The following is a 6,000-nucleotide window of genomic DNA, read 5'->3' as shown; positions in this document are numbered from 1 at the left end:
AAGCCAGATGAGATGATCCAGTGGCACTTCACCATCTGCTGTTCCTGGCAGGGGAAGAAGTTACTTTCTAAATGGTAAGTAGAAGATTGAAGTATCAGACAGGGGTGTCTTAAGGCTGCAAATGCAAGCAGGAAGTCACATGTGCCTTTTTTATGCAAAGATACTCTCACTGGATGAGTGGCACTTAATGGGAGGCAGGTCATGGGTTGTTACACAGCAGATCAAGAAAGCAAATTTATGGAGGAAAATATTGTAAACATACGAGCAACATCCTGAAGGCACAAAACTGACTGCAGATTTTGGATCAAGACAGGTTGACCACTTAGAACTTTTACATTTTAAATATATATCATTTTCTTAGAAAGTATTTGTTATTCAAGCAAAGTAAATAAGATTACATGTTTTGCCTTTAAATTAGACTTTTTTTAAGTAACATTTTTTTTTATTTTGTGTGCAAGACCATCATTTTTTAACAAATGTCAGGCTAGGACATGCTGGAGTATTTTTTTTTTTTTTTTAAATCTCAATAAGAACAGGAAACCTCTACATTTTCAATTCAATATATCTTTCAGAGGCGCTGTAAATTATCTCAACATAATAAATCAAATTCTTTACTTTTAAAATGACATATAATTTTTCATTAAAACATTTAGGCAAAGAAGCCTACAGGCTCACGGTTAAAAAACACAAAGTTACAGGAATAAACAAGCACTGGCAATGCCTTTATGGTGGGGAGGAAAAATAAAACAACGTACAAAATATATGCCCAATTATTTCCTTAGAAGGAATGTGCGAACGCCAGGCAACTGGAGAAGGGATTAGATTGAGGCGTAAGGTTGGAGTAAGGGGGTGCAACAAATATTGAAATTCTGGCACTTGCCCCCAAATTACTAAGTCTGTACTCATTTTAAAAGGATTTAAAAGCTGAAGTCTTGACACGATGCAGTAAATCTGCTTTTTCTCTGCCGCCTGTCTTGCATCATAAAAACTGGTTCAAGTAATCCTGGAAGTAGAAAGAGGAAATGAAGAGATAAGGCACAATACCAGAAATGTCTGGATTTTAACATATATACAGGATGGTGTTTTAAAGAAAATGCTACCCTCATAAAACATTTACAACATTTTTACACAGAAAGTTTTTTGTGGTATGGGGAGACAATAGGTTTGGGGGGGGGGGGGGTGAAACTTTTTTGCGGTTCAGCGTAACACAAATATATCTGTGGAAACGTTTGTGATCTAATTTCCACAGAGATTGCCATTTTTATGTGCCGCTCCTGCCATTAGTGTGGGCTCTGAGTGTTCCTGCCTTATCCTGGAAGACATGCAAATACTTATGTATGCACACAAGGGTGCTAGTTACTTGATCTGCATGAAAAGCGTTGGCGTAGGAAGTGTGGCAGTGATGTCACAGGTTGTTTGGCATAGAGCACATTTAGATGCTGTGATGGAAATGTCAGGAGGGGCGCCTAGCCAAGAGCCACCCTACTCAAGGATCAGGATACGGACAGCAGGGAGTTTGTGTGGATGTTGTGCGAGTTACAACAGCGAGCACATAATTAAGGCTACCTGTTAGCCGTTTTTACAGATAAATACAGACAAAAACATGTATTTTCTTGTCTATTTATTTTTAAATGTGGATAAAAACGGAAATTGGGTTGCATTTTAAGTAATTCTAATTATTGTCTGCCATGACTGCCAGGTCAATAGCTGTGTGGATTGATAGGTAAGGGGGCTAAAAAAGAAAGGAATTTTAGTAAAGAGGCTTTAACAGCAGTGGATATGCACAAGGTTGATACTTGAATTTGCATATTTTCTTATAAGTGCATGCATTGATTTATCTTCTGCTGGTATTTACAGCCGGAGTGCATATTTACTGGTTAAAAAAATTGGAAATATACTAATTTCAGCTTCATTTTTCCATAAAACTAAAAAATAAATATTGATAAATGAAGATATAATTTGCCAAAAATAAATATGGATAAATACAGGCCGAAATGTCAACAAAATAAATACTATAAAACTGGGAGCACTAAACATAATATATCCTCCTGAAGAAGGACCACATTGCATCAGGACTAAAACATGTCATATTCTAAAGATCACTAATAGGATACTGATTGAGAAGATTTCTACTTAATTATAATCATTAAGTTAGGAACCCGATTCACAGTGACATGGTGGACCCTATGCAAAGTTCTTTACAAAACGTGCATAAGGCTCAAGTGAAAAATTCACAAGGGCATTTATAGATGCATGGTTTTGCAGTTGCATATCCAGGGAGGGCGGATCTGCACCGCAATTGGGCTGCTCACCAGACGCTGCTTCACTGCGTAGATCCAGTATGTTAATAGGGGAAAAGCTAAGTGTGTGCCCTAGTGCTTAATTTAAGCCAGTGGTTTCTGGTGCTCTGAGTTAATTGCCCACATCAGCACCTATGGCAGCCTGCCACATGGAGGCACTGTCTGTCTAATTTATCACAACAGTTTATTATTAACACAATGTGCATCACAAATAACTAATACCTGCCACTCAAGCCACTCTTATAACTTTCAGGGCCTGGAATAGTCTGAATTGTCACACTTGTAGCAATGTGATGGTTAGGGGTTTTGGTACTGAAGAATGCAGCACTGGCAGGGACAATGGGTGGAGTAAGCTGCAGTGGCCTCCTGACGAGTGTTCTGGCACTTACTTATTTTTGCTAATTAAGCATTTGTGAATTTTACATAGCACAGATCACACGGGCCATGTTTTCAAGCCCAGAAATTGTGGCAACAAGACGGTCTCACAAAACCACTATCACCTTAACCATCTTTTATGCTTTCTGATGAAAAGGGACTGTATGGTGCCAAAGCAAACAACCTTGTATAGGATTCAGAGACAGCCTTTATATGTTTTTATGGAATTTTTGGCTTTCTGAGCTAAAAATCTCTTAAGAATAACTGATTAGAATTGCACCATTCTACCTACCTCAAATCAGAAATGCCCAAGGTGACGTTTTAATGATTCACACTTACAACAAATGCCTTAAATATTTGAGAGCTTCTCGTTGAAGAGCAGAAGCGCATTCTAGTTTTTTAATCTGGAGTCTTTTGGTCTTGGACGGAATACTTTACCTTCTACCTGTACCTGGTCCAGCACAGTCACAGCTCAGGATTACAGACATGCTTCCTCATCAACATATCTCGATTCCCATTCTCAACCTCAAAAATCCAGGATTATATAGAATTATTTGTCTTCCTATTCTTCAAGCCCTATAAGCAATGACTGCACATATCTAAGTTATGGCTCTCCGCCATTGTTTATTTCACGGCCCCATTCTGAGTGGTTTTTTTTAACCTTTTTATAGGGATCATTTGTTTTTTCAGATGTTACACAAGACATACGATGTTCATGTACTTACAGTTTTATACCTCGTTTTTTGGATTATGAATTCCAAATATAAAACGTGTATAATTCATGTTATCTGTGACGTAACGGCACAAGTTGCCAGACTCAAATCCTAGTCAGATATACTTAATGCAATACATACCTTTACTTTCATGATGTTTTTATAAGCAGCAATTTGTTCTAGGACAATTGATGTTCAGATAAATCAAGTAACAACATTGTCATCACGGTTGTGCTGCATAAATCTCATTGTGTTATGTTATTCATTGGAGTAGTAAGTTAAAAAAAGCATCTAAAGTGCATTTTTCAACCTGGGTATCCATTGCGTTGGGTTTGGGAAATTGAAAACCAACTCCATTATTGAACACAATGACTTTAACTTTGATATATTGGTCAATTGTAACCATCACAAAGTTTAGTTAGGTAAGTTTTGTTCACCGGCCCAGCCAGAAAACTCAGGGCCAGGAATTCATATCGGCATGTTTTTTTTTTTTTTCAACAAATGTTACGATTTCCTTTCTTACAACAAACGTTGCTGTTCACCTTTCAGTACTTCATTAACTTCACAATAGAGGGGTATATTCTCTCTTTCAGTTGCACATTTTATTTATTTAAGAACGTAAATCGCCATACGTATTTCCGCCTAATGAGCAGCGTTGCGGTTCACTCTAGATCCCTTTTCTGGAGGACCTAATTTCGGAGAACATTAGGGCAAGATATTTTTTTGTTGGGGACCAAGATATATGTACCATGTTTACTCATCGTTACATTATGGTGTAGTCTTTGGTGGTTTTTCTTTTTTGAAGTTGGGTTCAGGCTTCCTGCAGACTTCAGAAAAGGTTTTATCCAGGGGCAAGTATTTGTTTGCATCTTTTGTTATTTGTTCACAACTTCACCATTACACTTTCGAGCAGCTTTTTTATGGCTTTCTTCGTTTTTTGAAGTTGGGTCCAGACTTTGCCAGAGAGCAGACTTTACCGATGGTTGCAATCACTGCTATTTCAGCTGGGACTGAACACTCATAAGGTTGTGTTACATTTTATAGGGTTTATCACAATCAGATGGATGATTGTCGACAAAAGCGTTTTTTTTCTCTCACACATTTCTACATGAGAATTCACAATACGCTTTTTCGTAAGAATCATGTTTTCACTTGGAATATTACTTTTGGCTTTTTCATAGGCGGTTCATAGGTAGATCACTCACAGTATCCTCTAGTGCATTGACACTTTTCCTATATTCTTTTGATTCTCCTTTTTTACTCCTTCACTTAGTTGATTTACAGAGCACCTTGCTGCATAATAGGTGATTAATAGAGGCAAGACTTTCTGCTTGGAAGATCTATCCAGCTGGGTTGGAGTTTCATGTGGTGGTTGGTGGCTTTTTGCAGTTAACTAAATTATCAAGAAGGAAGGGAGAAGGAAGGTGTGATCCTTTCTGCTTCCTTGAACTCAATATGCAAAGATCAATAGAGGAAAGCATCACTTGTCCTGCATAACCTAGGTATGCATTTTTTCGACTTGTCCTAATAAAAAAAACCCTCATACATGTGTCTTAAGAATGGTGTGGGCGGTATATCTTGGTTCTCCGCCTATCGAACACGTGTCTGCATCATCATTGGGTTATTGATTGTGCAACCTCCACCCGAAGGACTACCCCTGGTTAAGACAGTAGTGATCAGTGATGTGTTATAAGGGTAAAATCAAATAAAATCTCATACAGCCAGAGTGTGATTTTAATAAGTCCGGATTAGAGATAGAAATAAAAATATTTGGCATGCGTTTCAAAGAGTATTTAGGACTCTCACGCACTATTTTGGGCTAGTATACTTAAAAAGGTCGACATGTTTCAGCTCTTGTTTGCACGTGTGTCGAGTGGGCTTTCTTCAGGACCACTGTAGAGTGTTACCAGAGATCGTGGGCGTCTCCGCAAGTGAAATCCTAGAAAGAAATTTTCTTTTCAAGGAGCAACGTGAGGGAAAAAGATGTATTAATCTTAGTCTTGATAAGGTTTTGTAAGCACCTTACGTGGTTCAATTTGGTGCCTCAACGGGTCCGAGGGATTAAGCGAGGCCTGCTGCGGTCTCGTGGTGAGCACGACTTGTGCTGACTCTTCCTCTTCAAAACCTGGATGTTTTTTAATTATGACACGTAGAAAAAATGCAAACCTAGGTTATGCAGGACAAGTGATCCTTTCCCCTATTGGCTTTTTACAGTTTTCACAAACATTGAGAATTGTCCATCACAGCATGAGGTCAAGCATGTAACATAGTTAGATGTTGAATCTCTTCACAAATTTATTTATATGTTTTTGATTCTAGACACCCCTGACGAATGGCTACTGTTACAGCCCGAAATGCATTGGGATGAATTACATTGCTAGTCTTCAAAGAAAGTCAAGTCTAGCTTTCATGTGAAAGACTCGCTGACAAGAATCATGTCCTTGAAATTAAATCGACTTGATCAAGATTTTGTTTACGAGTGTTATAATGTGTAGCACTATTGTTTGTTGAATACTAGTGCCTCAGTATGTGTATATATTTTTTGCTCATAATGTTAAAAAACACTTATTAGAGTTCTAGCCAGATTGTATTCCAGTTGTGGGAAGTAGTTG

At 38.0% G+C, this 6,000-nt stretch overlaps 1 protein-coding gene across 1 annotated transcript in view; it reads right to left on the bottom strand.

Annotated features, from left to right (window-relative positions):
• Positions 1–405: 405 nt before the first annotated feature.
• The window catches only part of LOC147663491 (guanine nucleotide-binding protein G(i) subunit alpha-2-like), an 87,169-nt gene continuing 81,574 nt past the window's right edge, over positions 406–6,000 (bottom strand). Inside the window, exon 5 of the mRNA XM_086950411.1 lies at positions 406–1,003. The gene's annotated coding sequence lies outside the window, so the exon portion shown is untranslated. The remainder of the gene's footprint in view (positions 1,004–6,000) is intronic.

Source organism: Lissotriton vulgaris, unplaced genomic scaffold (assembly GCF_964263255.1).
Source record: "Lissotriton vulgaris unplaced genomic scaffold, aLisVul1.2 SCAFFOLD_3435, whole genome shotgun sequence".
Classification (NCBI taxonomy): Eukaryota; Metazoa; Chordata; class Amphibia; order Caudata; family Salamandridae; genus Lissotriton; species Lissotriton vulgaris.
This window is presented reverse-complemented; position numbering and strand designations above follow the sequence as displayed.